Source organism: Silene latifolia, chromosome 1 (assembly GCF_048544455.1).
Source record: "Silene latifolia isolate original U9 population chromosome 1, ASM4854445v1, whole genome shotgun sequence".
In the NCBI taxonomy this organism is placed as follows: Eukaryota; Viridiplantae; Streptophyta; class Magnoliopsida; order Caryophyllales; family Caryophyllaceae; genus Silene; species Silene latifolia.
In genome coordinates this window covers 193,280,565-193,296,970 of record NC_133526.1, presented here as the reverse complement: position 1 = coordinate 193,296,970, position 16,406 = coordinate 193,280,565, and the positions used below count along the sequence as shown (strand labels likewise).

The window sequence follows — 16,406 nt, the reverse complement described above, 5'->3', positions numbered from 1 at the left end:
CAATATGTTGACTCGGTCAGCGGATGCAGAATATGCCCCATCATATTCCTTTTGAAAATGATGGTTCATCCGTCCAGGAAGGTAACAGTGGGCGACACTGTTACCTTAGTATAGCAAAGTTAATATTTTTCTAACTCGAACCTATGGACCCTTAAACAATACAAGGCGATCTTCATCCTTGGCTTCATTCTACTTTGATCATCATCAATCTTTGTAAATCCTATTAAGAAAACTTAAGAGAAACATTAGTAACATTTGGTTTGTCATCATCAACACAATAAGCTCAACAACTATTGAGCTGATTTATGATTTCCATATTATTGTGGTGGGTTGGAAGAGTGTTTTCAAAATGTTTTACTGGATGTTATTGATAGAGTCAAATAGTGTTGGCCTAATTAGGTAATTTTAGTTGAATAAACTTGTCACAAAGCCTATTTTGAGTGTTAATCGTGGCATTTTCCGGTGATTCCACTTTTGTTGTAATTTGGATCATGTGAACTTGTTGTTGGTATTTACATCTCAAGGTAATTCAAGTACTTCATATTGGTAAGTTGAGATGAATGGATCATTTTGTACAAACCGACTCACAAGTCAAAACCGAGCCACGGTCAACCAAGGTGAAGAAGGAGAGCAAAAGGTAAGCCAAGGGAATAAGTTCAAAGTCAAGAAAAATAAGCTAATGGAAGATTTGATGCCTTGGCATAGACAAACAAGAGCCAAAATGAAGAATTGAAAACTCGGTTTCACAAGGGTCAACTTCAAATAGATATATCTCGAGTTCTAGAGCTCGTATCGACGCAAGGCCAATTGGAAGTGAAAGCTTGTGATCTTAGCTTTCCAACGGTAGGTCACACTCCTCGTTTGCCCAAGAAACGAGGGAGATATAGCCTTCGCAAGATGCTGCTGTCAGTCTGAAGTGCAGCCTGCGCAAATTGTGCGCAGCCTGCGCAAATACGCGCTGCTCTGGATATCGCAAATCTAGTTCCGTGTTTTGGGCTTTCTTAACGGACTTAACCTAGATTCTCGTGCCTCCCTATATATATCTAGAATTTTGAGATCTAAAGGGGTCTCCTACACTCACATTCACCTACCATCCTATCATCTCATCTAATCTCATATTGAGGGTTTAAGCTTGTAATAATTTAGAAGACAATTTTCATTCAAAGTTGTAATCTTTCCTTCTTGTTTGGGTTTATGAAGACTATGGAAGGCTAAATCCTTCTCTACTTGGTGTAATCCATTTCAAGCTTTTATCTTTATCATTGTATTGGCTCTTTAATCTCTACTCTTTCATTTATTTCAATTTCTATGTTTGAATATCATGATGAATGTTTTGTTGTGAGAAGTAATTACCCTTGCCTCTATAACATTTGTCTAGTGCTTGAATGTTGCAAAGTTTCTTACTTTTGTGATGTTTTGTTGAAGCAACTCATATTGTTGTTATCTTGGTTTAAAGTATCAACCTTTGTGAGTAGAAATTGATTATATCATTGGGTTTATTGGCTTAGACATACTTTTGTGATATCCCATTTACTTTCCTCTTGGTTTTGCTCTTCATGCTCTTGACTACAATTCCTACATGGTTTAATGTTAGAATTTGTAGTTTAAGTAGGATTATCATTGTTGGCTTAGATAGTGGTAATCATTTGCTTGAGGTTTGTTGTTGGGTAAATGAATTTAGAGAGAAAAGAGTCATACTTTGAGAAAAGGTGAAACTTGTAGGATTATACCAAGTTTCCCCTCATATTATTGTTGTTTGCATATCAAGTGTTTGTTGGTTTGATTCTTTAAGAAGTTTACAACTTTAGTTTTGTTATGCTTGTTTCCAATCAAATGCCTTTCTCCATTTATGTCACCACTTGTTTACCATTGTTCATAACCATTGTTTGTTGATAAATTTAGTTAGTAAGTCTTAATTGTGGTTAGAGTCTTAATTAGTTAATAGAATCTCAATTAGTTGTCACATAGTTTACAATTCAAGTTTTAGTCTTAATCCCTTCTCTTGGGTTCGACCCTTACTTCCCTTTACTACTATTCTTAATTGCATAGTGTAGAGTCGAGTTTGGCTTATAAATTGTTAATTTGGTAGGTTAATTCTAGCATTTAACGACCTAGTCTTATTCTCTATCAGTTATGCTCGTTGTTTCTTCTACACTGGTACTACTTTCAGGCATCTTATGTGTATTTCAAGGCAATGCTGCACATGCTGTCATTTGTTAATCTGCTTGTTATCTGCCTGCCAATTTATTTTTATTTTTATGATGTGATGCGCTTGTTATATGTTAGGGTGCAAATTCATGTCCTACATCGGTAGAATAAAGATAGAAAATCATCTTTATAAATGTCTACAAAATATAATAGTACGAGGCCTTTTGGGAAGGAGCCCAAGAGTAAATCCGTGAGGGTTTGGCCCAAAGCGGACAATATCGTACTATTATAGCTTGTGGACACAGATGGAGCAGAGGCCCAACACAGGATATTCACGATTCCGTTATACATAAAAGGCATTAAATTAAAGATATAGCTACGAGATTCTTTGGCTGAGTTCATATTACTGAGGAACCTCCTTGTGTGAATTGCTTGCAAAGTGTGAACATGTAATATTCTGTGTATTTTTTTTGTCTGAGTATTAAATTATAAATGATATTGATTCAAAAGGGTATTAGCATCTTCAAACCTTTTTTCAGCACACACTTACATGTTTGCTGACCTTGAATAATTTTTGGTAATTTATAATGCAGAAGGATTTAGTGCGAGTTGACCACTGACCTTGAATAATTTTTGGTAATAATTTTTACTAGTTTTTAGTAGTTCGTGGAATTTCCAGATTCCTGGCTTAAGGCAGACGTGGAAGAGGATAATATTAAGTCTCGTTTTGAGAAGATTATTCATATTGAGCAGCAGTTGCATTTTCGAAAGAAAAAGGTACTTATATTTGTTCATGAGGAGACTAGAATGATAGCAGTTGCCTTTTATTCTCAATCTTTGAGATACTACTACCTAGTTTCCTAAACAAATTCCGATTTTTGTTTTGATTTTATTAGTATCCCTCAAAAAGTTCCTAACTGTACAAAGATTTCTTATAATATTTCCCAATGTTAATGTTATATACGGAGTAAGAGACCGAAATATGGTAAAATACATTATACACACGTTCACCTAATTAGCACTGTTTAAGGAGGGAGTTGTGCAAAGCGCAAATCATGAAACAAAAAACAACACAAGCACTAATCCCTATTACTTGTATAACTTCTGAATTGAGATAACTCCCAGGTATTGTTGGAGATTAAGGAATAAATCTGTTATAAGAAGTTTGTTATAAGCTGTTAGTTACACAACTAACTTTAGTTAGTTGTAGATACTCTAGTTAGTTAGAGCTAACCACCTCCTTGGTTAGTTATAGGTCGGTTTATGTTTGTTATATGATATAGGACCATTTTGCACCCTTTTTCCCTTTATTTTCATGCATATTCGACTCCATTTGAGGCGGTTTTGTACCCCCTTTCCTCTTGTTTCTTGTCCCGGTTCCCTTTACTATGACACTGTGGCCCCCTTGCAGAAATTGAAGCGGAAACGGGTGAAACGAAGCTAGAAAGACGGGAATACTAAGCCACGCATGAAAGATGAAGGAATGATGCTGAGAAGTACTCTCAGCCGGTAGGCCGGCAGCCGGCCAGCCGGCTGGGAGCACGTATATACGTGAAAACAAGGAAGAAACAAGGAAGAGCATCCCCAGCCGGTGGCCCGGCGGCCGACTAGCCGGCTGGGAAGACACAATGAGCTAGGAAACAAAGAAGTTGGAAGAAAGTTACAGGGATCTCCCTGCCGGTCAAATGACCGGCAGCCGGCTAGCCGGCTGGGAGTACCCCCAAAGGGCAAAAGTCAAGATTCGAGGTCAAAGGTGTCCCAGCCGGTCATGGACCGGCGGCCGGTTGACCGGCCGAGCATGCCTGATGATTCCCAAAGATTGTTTAAAACTTCCAGAGATCTCCCAGCCGGCCAAAGAACCGGCGGCCGGTTGACCGGCCGGGAGTGCGTATACGTGTTTCAAAGCCCATTTCAATTTCTGTCCTAATCTTTGTGGAACCTATAAATACCCCCTCTTAAACCCCTTTTGTACATATAACCCTAGATCCAGAATATTTACCCTTTCAAGCTTAAAACTTTGTTAATCTCTTTGTTAATCTTTCCTTAATTAGAGAGAAGTTCTTCAATCAATTAGTGATTGAATTTGGGTTTGTAAGAAGATTGAAGGATTTCCTTCTTTATTATTTCTATCCAAACTCCTCTTTCACTATTGTGTTGGTATTAATTCTCTCCCTATTTTCATTTGTTTACATTTTGTTCTTCTTTCATGTTTGTTTCATTGTTTATGCTAAAATTGTTGTTGGTGTTTGTTTGTTGTTGTTACTTTCATCATTGTTCATCTTTTAATTGTTCATCTTTCCCTTGTTTCTCTTTCATTTGTCCATCATTGGGTAGTTGTCCTCAAAGACTTAATCTTTGAGTTGATTTGGTTAAAGATTGTGTCTTTTAGTTTAATCAACCTTGTTATTAGATTAAATCATCTTTCCTTACACCTATTGTTAGATTGTTGCATGTTTGGTAGTAAATTTCATCTTCCCACCATGTTTGTGACCAAAGTTTCCATCTTTATTGTTTATTTTGCAATTAGGACCATGATTAGTGAGTAGTCCTCCACTAGGGCTCGGTTTGACCCAACATGAGTAATTTCACTAATTGAATTTCATAAAGGCTAATTATTTGGGGAAATTGGTGAGGGTAGGTTAGAGGAATGACTTGGTTTATGGGTTGACTTTTAGGTAGTGTTGACTTACGACCCTTGACCGCCAACGAGAGTTGGTTAGGTTGTGATTTGGATACCCGAGATTTGACCCTATTGTTAACTTTGGTTGAGACCGAAAAGGAGAACCGGGGTAGGACACCTCTAATCTAGCGTTTGAAATCGACCCTCGAGAGAGGGAGTGGGATGACCCGGGAATTGATGGGGCTTAATGACCTTAGCAAATAACCGGACTACCTTGGGAAAATGCATGTTTTTGGGGTAGTTGGGTATTGGGTTAAGGATTCCGACCTTCGAACCCGAGAGGGGGGTTGGTGGGTAGTACTAGTGTCCTATTTCGAACCCGAGAGGGGGGTCTTAGGCGAATTAGAGTCGTCACCTCCTTACCTAACTACCCTTGTGATTAGCCAAGAGATTTGATTGTGTGGAATTACGAATTGTTTGGGAAGAACCGAGTCTTAGGTTTTTAATCATTTGATTTACATCCATTTAGTCTATCTTGCTTTTTCTCCTATTTCTTTATTTAGTTGTTTTACCTTGTTGTTGGTAGTTCTAGTATAACCTTCTCCCATTATTGTCGGCTTAGCTAAACCATAGAGTTAAAACGATTAGTAGTCTTCCTAGCTCCTTGTGGGATCGACCCTTAATAGTGTACAACGATAAAATCGTGCACTTGCGAGGTATAGCTTGATACCATCATTATATAAGCTAGATCAAATGTACAAGTTATACACACAATTATCATTCAATACAATCAATCAACTCATCTCTCAAACTTTCTCTCTTCTGTTCTCTCTCTCTCTCTCGTTATACACTCTCTCAATTCGTTCTACTGTTCATCATTATCATGATCAATTTCTGTTACCAACATGGTATCAGAGCAAGGTCATTAATTTGATCTTGTTTCTGCATATCGTAGTTTGTTTTAGTATACATTCATACATTCATCTTTATCATCATAAACTTTTTCTTTACATTCAAGATTCTGGTTTAATTTCTTTTATACAGTTCATCTTCTTTGCTACTATCAATCATGCCAGAAATTACTGAAACAAATAACACTATTGGTCCAGAAGATCCTCATTTCATTCATCATTCTGACATCCCAGGGATTAAATTGGTTGGTACGGTGTTTGATGGTACTGGTTATGGCGGCTGGAAGCGTGCTATGCTTATTGCTCTCTCGGCAAAGAATAAGCTGGGTTTTGTTGATGGAAGTTTACCTAAACCAGCAATAACTGCTACCACAGCAAAGTCTTGGCAACGTTGCAACGATATAGTCTTCTCTTGGATTCTGAACTCTTGTTCACCAGAGATTGGCAAATCCATTCTTTATAGTAGTTCTGCAGAAGTTGCTTGGTCTGAGTTGGAATATAGATTTGGTCAGAGTAATGGTGCTCAACTGTATGGCACACAGAAGAAGTTGTCTGACTTCTCTCAGGGAAACGACAGCATATCAACCTATTTCACCAAACTGAAGTCTATATGGGACGAGTTAGATGGCATGGGTATGAACCCACCTTGTTCATGTAATTGTCAGTGTGGTGCCAAAGTCACGCAGAGGAAGTTCCAAGAAGACCAAAGAATTGTGCAGTTCTTGATGGGGTTGAATGATTCTTATGCAGTTGTGAGGGGCACTATCTTAATGCAGAATCCTTTGCCCAAGTTGTCTTCTATTTACAAAAATCTTCTTCGGGAAGAAGGTCAAAGAGAGATTCATAATGTTGTTCACTTTCAGGCTGATTCCGCTGCTCTTTAGGCTAATAATAATAAGGGTCCTTACAAAGGAAGCTACAATGGTTATAACAACTCTGGTTTTAACAATGGCAGTACTAGTTACTATAATGGGTATAATCAGAAGAATCAGTATTACAAGAATTCGTCAAATTACAATCAACAAGGATCTTTTAATGGAAAGCGTGGTAATTATCCACAACATTCTCAGCAGAATTTTCAGAATCAACAGTATCATCAACAACATTCTCAGAATCAATCTCAATCAAAGGGCAAAGTTCCTATTTCAGCTGATACTACTCCTGTTGCTCCTCCAGTTCCTTTCTGTAATTATTGCAAGAAAGTTGGGCATAAGATTGATGTGTGTAGACATTTACAGAATAGGAACAGGCGCTTTGCAGGAAATGTTTTTAATGAGCAAGAAGGAGTTATAGGGCCTGTTCCTGAGGGTTTTCATCAAGGTTCAAATTCTGAATCAAATCAAGTTCCTAATACTGCTGCAGCTTCTTCTTCTTCTGCAGGTTTTTCTTTTGCATCTGGTTCTTCTGCGAATTTCGCTGGTTTTAATGATTCTGAAGATTATGTTGGACCAGCATCCTCTGCTAATTTTTCAGGTCAGGCTTTAACCAATCCTTTTTTCAATTCTTGGATACTTGATACGGGTGCTAGTGATCACGTGTGCTCTAACAAAGCTTTGTTTTCTGATTTTAAACAATTACAAAGTCCTTATTCCATTTCTTTACCAAATGGTAGTGTAGTTTGCATTGATACAATTGGGTCAGTTCCTATTACTGCTGATTTATGCTTGAATGATGTTCTTTATGTGCCTTGCTTCAAATATAACTTGTTGTCCATTAGCAAGCTAAACAAACAGTTTAAATCAGTAGTTAGTTTTACCCCAACCCTTTGTTATCTGCAGGATTGTTCCAAGAGGCACTTGGTCCTTGGTAGGAATTATAATGATCTCTATCTTCTCCAACAGAATAAAATTGTTGTGCCTGATGTTTCTTTCACTGAAAGCTGTTCCAATAATGTAATTGCTACTGAAAATTGTAATATCTGGCATCATAGGCTAGGCCATTTACCACTTTACAAGTTAAAACAGCTATGTAATGTTTCTTCCAGTAATGAAAGTACTCTTCTTTCTTGTTCTATATGTGCTAAGGCCAGACAACATAGGCTATCCTTTTCTTCTAGTGATTCTATTTCTCTCCAAGCTTTTGATTTAATTCATATTGATTTATGGGGACCCTATCATACTGCCACTTACAATGGCTACAAATATTTTCTAACAATTGTTGATGACTTTACACGTTGTACTTGGACTCATTTGCTTACTTGCAAAGGCAATGCTTTTGTGTTCATTAGATCCTTTATTCAGATGGTTGATACACAGTTTGGAAGGAAAGTTAAATGTATCGGGTCAGACAATGCTTTTGAATTAGGGACTAGTAATGTAACATCCCAATTTCTCATGGATAATGGCATTTTGCATCAGACTTCTTGTTTTCATACTCCCCAACAGAATGGAGTTGTTGAAAGAAAACACAAGCACCTCCTAGAAAATGCTAGAACTTTAGGCTTTCAATCTAATTTACCAACAAAATATTGGGGAGAATGCATTTTAACTGCCACGTATATTATTAACAGGTTGCCATCTAAGGTTTTACAAAATCTTTCTCCTTATCAGGTTCTTTTTGGCAAAGAGCCTGATCTTAGTCACATGAGATCCTTTGGTTGTTTAGTTTATGCTTCCACCCCCAAGCCTGGCAGAGATAAGTTTTCTCCTAGGGCTATTTCTTGTGTATTTTTAGGCTATCCTTTTGGCAAAAAGGCATACAAACTCCTAAATCTTACTAATTACTCTATTATGTATTCCAGAGATGTAGTGTTTCATGAGACTGTTTTTCCTTATATAAAAGATAACTTGCATTCATTCATTCCTATTCCTGCATCTGATAGTTCTGCATCCTCTACTGTCACTCCTAACCAAAGTGTTGCATCAGAGAGTCACACCACCACTGTTACTAATAATTCTACTGATAATAATGTTTCTAATAACATGTCTGTACCTGATCCTGTATCTGTAACTGCTGTTCCTGACACACAACCTCACACACAAATTAGACAGTCATCTAGGCAGTCACGACCACCTTCATACCTGCAGCACTATGTTTGTCAGTCTCACAGTAAGACCTGCAATGCTGCAGTGTCTGGTTTTTGTCCCCATAGACTTACTTCTCTGTGTGTTCCCACACATCCATTATCCAATTCCATGTGTATGTCTGTTATTGTTGATTCTAATTCAACCATTAGAAATATATTGCCTGTTCAAGAACCTAAGAATTATGATAAGACATCCATCTATCCTGAATGGCAAGCTGCAATTGCTGCTGAATTTAATGCCCTAGAGGCTAATAATACTTGGTCCTTAGTTCCTTTACCTCCTGGTAAGAAGTCCATCTCTTGCAAGTGAGTCTTTAAAGTGAAGCACAAATCAGATGGTACTATTGAAAGATACAAGGCAAGGCTAGTTGTGAAAGGTTTTACACAAAAAGAGGGTATTGATTACACAGAAACTTTCTCTCCTGTGGTCAAGATGACCACTATAAGATCTTTGGTTGCTGTTGCTGTAAAGAAGAAGTGGAAAATGAATCAATTGGATGTCAACAATGCGTTTCTTCATGGTGATCTACATGAAGAAGTATATATGAAGGTTCCACCAGGTCTTATGGTTCAGGATAAGAACATGGTTTGCAAGTTAGAAAAGTCTCTTTATGGACTCAAGCAAGCATCTAGGCAATGGAATGCCAAGCTTTGCCAATCTTTGAAATCCAAAGGGTATAGGCAGTCACTTAATGATTATTCTTTATTCTCAAAACACAACAATGGTCGAGTTGTTTACATAGCAGTTTATGTGGATGATATCCTAATGGTTGGAGATGATGAAAATGAGATGTCTTCCCTCAAAATTTTCCTGGACAACACTTTCAAAATCAAGGACTTGGGTAATTTAAGTTATTTTTTGGGTTTAGAATTTCATCATTTACAAGATGGTATAGCTATTACACAAACCAAATTTACCAAGGAACTATTACAAGAGTTTGATTGTCTCAAAGCCAGGGCTGTTTCTTGTCCTTTGGATTCAGCAATAAAGCTTCATAACAGTACTAGGAATCTTATCAATAACCCAGCTGATTACAGAAAGTTGATAGGCAAGCTCAATTATCTAACAAATACCCGTCCAGATATAGCTTTTGCAGTCCAATTATTAAGTCAGTTTATGGTTTTTCCAAGAGAGCAACACTGGATTTCAGCAGTTCATGTTCTAAAGTACATTGCAGGAGACATTTCAAAGGGTATTTTTCTTAATGATTCACAAGATTATTCTCTCCAAGGTTACTGTGATGCAGATTGGGCATCTTGTCCTGATACACGAAGATCTGTCAGCGGTTTTCTGGTATTTCTGGGAGGCTCTTTGATTTCATGGAAGTCTAAAAAGCAACAGACTGTTTCACTTTCTTCTGCAGAAGCGGAGTACAGATCCTTGCGCAGAATCACAGCTGAACTTGCTTGGTTAAGTCGTCTACTCACTGAGTTGTCTGTCCCTAACATTACAGCTATTCCTATAAAATGTGATAGTCAATCAGCCATTCATATTGCCAGAAACCCCGTCTTTCATGAGAGAACCAAGCACATAGACTTGGACTGTCACTTCATCAGGGAGAAATTACAGCAAGGATTGATCACTCTAATGTATCTTCCTACACACCAGCAGCCAGCAGACCTTTTTACTAAAGCCTTACCTGGTCCTAGGCATCAGTTTTTAGAAGCCAAGTTGGGGCTGTTTACCACACCCTCCAACTTGAGGGAGGGTGTTGGAGATTAAGGAATAAATCTGTTATAAGAAGTTTGTTATAAGCTGTTAGTTACACAACTAACTTTAGTTAGTTGTAGATACTCTAGTTAGTTAGAGCTAACCACCTCCTTGGTTAGTTATAGGTCGGTTTATGTTTGTTATATAAGCTAGATCAAATGTACAAGTTATACACACAATTATCATTCAATACAATCAATCAACTCATCTCTCAAACTTTCTCTCTTCTGTTCTCTCTCTCTCTCGTTATACACTCTCTCAATTCGTTCTACTGTTCATCATTATCATGATCAATTTTTGTTACCAACAGGTATGTCCTTGGTCTCTCGTTACTTACATTAATATAATACTCCGCATGATATATTGATATATACTCCGTATGATACATATATTTAGAATTTAGATCCGACATGATATGAACGTTAGACGGTTTTGTACAAGAATAGGTGCACTTTGAAATCAGAAGCCAGACGTTATTGTATTGCATGCAGTTGACCTTGCTTCCCCAATTATTTTGCTAAGTAACGCCAATTAACCAAAAAATTCTATGTTGAATTTGTGTTATGAATAGCAAATTTGATTTTGCATCTACATAATCCGCGACAACAAGTTTACTTAACTATTAACTTTACGTCCTGTGGTAGCTTCGTCAGGAGCATTTGTAATCGTTGTTGCTTATGGTTGTCATCGAGTGGGGCGAAGTCAAGAATGATTTCTTCAAGCATACTAGCATTCTCAAGAACAAAGAATGCAAGCTCAAGGTCAACCAGCTCTCCCCTGTACCCAACAATCTCCAACGTTGTCAAGCATTTAATGGGAAATCCATAGCCAACCCATTTGTTTAGTTTCCGATTGTATCCCTTTTCGTTGATAATAAACTCCTCCAACTACAAACATGCATGAACAAATTATTAATATCAAACATTCATAACAATTTTAAACAAGACAAATGGGAAGCAAGCGATCGAGAGCAAGGAAAGAGGGTTCGTGCCTTTAATGTCAGCTTCTGCAGACTAGGGGTTGTCGCAATCACGAAAATACATCCACGAAGGCTTGAGTAAGCCATTGCATTAAAAACTTGCAGTTGTAGATGTTCAAGTTTCGGCATCGCAACACCATTCATCATTATCATTCCCCCCTGTTACAAAAAATATAATATAATATTACTTTAGTTAATTGGTTACAAAAAGGCAAAAACAAGAAATAATAGGGGTGTTCATTGGTCCGGGACCGGATCGGACCGGACCAAACTCTCTGGACCGAAGACCAAATAAGGGTTAAGAGGTGGACCGAGGACCGGACCATATTAATATTGGTCCGGTCCGGTCTGGACCACAAAAACACGTGGACCGGACCGGACCGGACCGGACCGGACCAAATGGACCAAAGTGGAGTAAATATTATTGTCATTGACATGTTTTACCATATAAAACTAGAACTCGAGAAGTTCGTAATGATCAAAATAAACAATATTATTTTCTTACGAGATTGAACTACATAATTACACATCTTATAATACGTGTAAATAAAGTAGAAAATAAAATCAATAATATTACAAATTTAAAAATTCTTTTATTACATAACTTTGGTCCATGGTCCGGTCCGCGGTCCATTCGGGTTGGTCCAGAACCGGACCGAAGACCAAAGTAGAGTAAATAGGTGGACCGTGGACTAGACCAAACAAAATTCGGTCCGGTCTGGTCCGGACCAAATGGTCCGGTCTGGTCTTTGGTCCGGACTACTAAGTGAACAGCCCTAAGAAATAAGGCAGAGAAGAAGTGCACTAACCAGCCCAAAAGGTACCCCACCTAGTTCAATCCTTAGATTGAGATATACCAACTGGGAGAAAATGTCTTCAAGGTAGTAATTAAATAAATAGAGAAATGTATATGCCTCGCCAATTGACATCTCAACGAGAGAGGGAGCATCCACAATGCGTAGTAGCTCAACAGGATGCATAATATTAAGTGTCAAGGACTGAAGCTTTCGGGCTGTCACATCAATTTTTTTCAGATTCTTACAGTGAGACACCTCTAACTGTTTCAATTCTAAACAACCGGTGACTCTAGTTAAACGTGACGATCCTTGGATGCACAACATCTCTAGGAGTGGGCAAGTACGAGGGAGGAAATCAACGAATTCATCGTTCACATTCACGAATCTAAGACAAAGAGACGTTAGAAAACACGACTTGAAGCAGCCAGTAGTACTACTAGTAGTAGTAAACAACTTAGGTGGAAGATCACGAGGATAGGCATAAAAACGATAAATACGGTCATCGGGAACGCGCAGTTTTCTCCAAATTGGTGAAAAGTTGAGCTCAAGCCTTTTAACATGTTTATCTAGTGCAAAACCCACCCACTTATCAACATAAGATTGCCAACTTGGTTCCAAATCACATGTGATTCTAAGTTCGTCTATATTTGTCCCCAAATGCTTTTCAATAATACGATCAACCCTCCAAACAAAGCAAGCTTTCTTTTCAACAAGTGCCTCATAATTATCGAAATTCACTTGGTTATCTTCGAAGATCAATACCGGAAAATATCGCCATATGACTTCACATTGGCGGGAAACAAGACTAAATCTTGCAGCTTCCTTCATGGTAAACAAACACATTACTGACATCAAAATTTCTTCAGGTAACTCACTGAAAACATCATCGTTCTCTTCGCTGCATGATTCAAGGGAAGGCCGCGATTTTGTCGCCATAACTTATTTACTCGTTGGAGCCTGGACACAACTGCACATACAAATAACACACAACACAAATTCAACGTAGAATTTTTTGGTTAAATTGGCGTTACTTAGCAAAATAATTGGGGAAGCAAGGTCAACTGCATGCAATACAATAACGTCCGGCTTCTGATTTCAAAGTGCACCTATTCTTGTACAAAACCGTCTAACGTTCATACCATGTCGGATCTAAATTCTAAATATATGTATCATGCGGAGTATTATATTAATGTAAGTAACGAGAGACCAAGGACATACCTGGGAGTTATCTAAATTCACAAGTAATATGGATTAGTGCTTGTGTTGTTTTTTGTTTCATGATTTGCACTTTGCACAACTCCTTCCTTAAATAGTGCTAATTACGTGAACGTGTGTATATGTATTTTACCATATTTCGGTCTCTTACTCCGTATATAACATTAACATTAGGAAATATTATAAGAAATCTTTGTACAGTTAGGAACTTTTTGAGGGATACTAATAAAATCAAAAAACAAAATCGGAATTTGTTTTGGAAACTAGGTAGTAGTATCTCAAAGATTGAGAATAAAAGGCAGGGATACAACCGTTATAGAGTGATACTCATACACGAGGTGTATGAGATTTTTCATACCTAGCCAATGACAACCCGCCATGTGGAAAACTAGGCTAAGTTCTATAGGTTAGAGTAAGGTTAGAGTAGTAAATTATCATATTGGGTTAACAAGTTAATTAGAGTAGTTAACATTTTTTATGCAAGTTTTTAATTGTTTTGAATTTCTATTTTTTTTTTTTTGTTATTTAGATTTTTTAATAATGAAAACCGATTTTTATTAAAAAAAAAAAATCAAATCCTAATTAAATTTTATATCAAATTAATGAACCCAAATTTAAATAATCAAAATTCGATCAATGAATTGATAATCTCTAACTAAAATCCTCAAAATCAATTAACCTAATTTGATTAATCGATTGCCTAATTCAATTTTGTGAACCCTATTTCAATTTGTCAAAATCAATTTACTCATAAATGATTAATCGAAAAATGTTTATCTTTTGTATTCATTGAGAGGGTATTTTAATTGAAGAGAAACAAATGACTGAAACGAAGAAGGTATTATTTTGTGTTCTTCCTGATTTTTTCATTTTTAATTCATGAATGTTGAAGTATTTAAGCTCCTTCTCCTCAAATTTTTAATTCCCCTTCTCCTCAGATTATTGATTTTGTGTCTTTCTACAATGAATTTCTTAAGAAAATCTTTGACCACGGGATGTGTATTTAGATGGAGGGAAGGTGCGGGGAATGGCACAAGGGACTATTTGTATTTCTTTATGAAGATTTTAATTTGTCTAAAAGTGATTAGATGCTTATGTCGAGTATAGTTGCAGTCGAATCAATCAATCAATACATACAATTGGTCTCCCTTGTGACGGGTCACCATTTGTGGCGGATATTTTGTGAGTTAAAATGGTAACAAAATGGGTTAGTGGAGAAATGGGACCACATGAATAGTGTTGCAGAGAGAGAAAAAGTGGGTACTTTGTGAGGTAAAATGGTATCCGTCACTCCAAAGTGACGAATAGTGTTGATCACAAATGAGATTTTGTGCAATACATATATATAAAGCAAAAACTTTTCGAGCGATATTAGAGAGTCCAACTTTTTTAGAATTCCTAACAAGAGTAGATTTCGAAACAAATTTAATAAAATTATCCTAATAAAAGTATATTTCTTAGTATTTAATAATCCAACTTTTTTTAGAATTCCTAACAAGAGTAGATTTCGAATTTTTTTTAATAAAATTATCCTAATAAAAGTAGATGTCTTAGTATTTAATAAAATTATCATAATATAAGTAGATTTCTTAGTATTTCATAAAATTATCCTAATATAAGTTGATTAAATTTATTTTAATAAGATTGTTCTAAAATAAGTAGGTGATACTCTAAATAAACAATGTAACTAATTATATGGTAATATTGATAACATAAACATCAATACTATATATTAAATCCAGGAACCAAGGGACTTCAATGTAATTAAAGAAAGTTATACAAATTAATTATACTATATAGTTTTAAATCAATAGCACCATGTGATGGACCCAATTAAGGGATCTTAATGCAAATATTATATAGTTTGGGTTAAAATTAAATTATATAGAAGCTTGGTAATTTTCCTAAACATGGTCAATTTCCCTAAAATAAAATAATTAATTAAGATGGTCAATTTCCTTAAAATGAAATAATTAATTAAGATGGTCAATTTCAAGGAGACTAAAAGAAAGAAGATGCCTGGTAAATTTTCTAAATATTTATAGAAGACTAGAAGATGATCAATTTCCTTAAAATAAAATAATTAATTAGTATACACATGCACACTTATGGTATTAATTATTATCGTCATAAAATTATATATTAAATTTAAAATGTATGCAATTTTATTAAACTTTATCGTTTATTTGATGTATAGAGATGTTAATTATTTAACATACAAAAATATAATAAGTAGGTTATAAATAATTCAAGTTAGATTCCATGATATATAATATTGCATAATTCTTTCAATATGATTTAATGCATATATGTAAGATATTTATATAAATATATAATACTCTTAAAATTGCATGCCTTAGTAAAAGTAATTTCGTCAGTAAAGAAAAGAATTGTAGTAACATTGGATATAGTTATATGATAACAATCACTCATTTGAAAAGTAAAAGTAGCAATATTAATATATTATCAACGAGATTAGTGAGAGTGGTAGAAACAACAACGGGAGTAGTGAAATAATCAATAATAATGCGGCAATAGTGAAAGTAACAATAATTATGGCGGGAGTAGTGAAATTATCAATATTAATGCGGCAGTAGTGACAGTAACAATAATTACGGCGAGAGTAATGAAAATAACAATGATTACGGGCAAGTAGTGAAATGTTATTACTGTTGTTTCATTAATAAGAGTAAAATATTAATAGCGGGAGTAATGAATTTGTCTCAAAATTTATTTCATCGTAATTTTAGGATATGTTATAAAAAATATATTAATAATAAATTTATTGGTTATACAACTTTAAGTAATTTTATTTAATGAAAAAAAAATTAATGGTAAGTAGAGGTAGCTCGGGCGAAGCCGGGCACCAATACTAGTTATTCATATACTATATCTTAAATTTCATTAGACATACTAACTGAAAAATTAATTAAAACCTAAAAAAAAAGCTTAAAACGTAACTGAAAATTAAAAGCTGATAATTTAATTGATTAAGGAAAA

At 35.9% G+C, this 16,406-nt stretch overlaps 1 protein-coding gene across 4 annotated transcripts in view; it reads right to left on the bottom strand.

Moving 5' to 3' along the window:
• Nucleotides 1-16,406, bottom strand: part of LOC141614590 (uncharacterized) — a 237,844-nt gene that overhangs the window by 207,169 nt on the left and 14,269 nt on the right. The gene's annotated exons all lie outside the window — the stretch shown is intronic.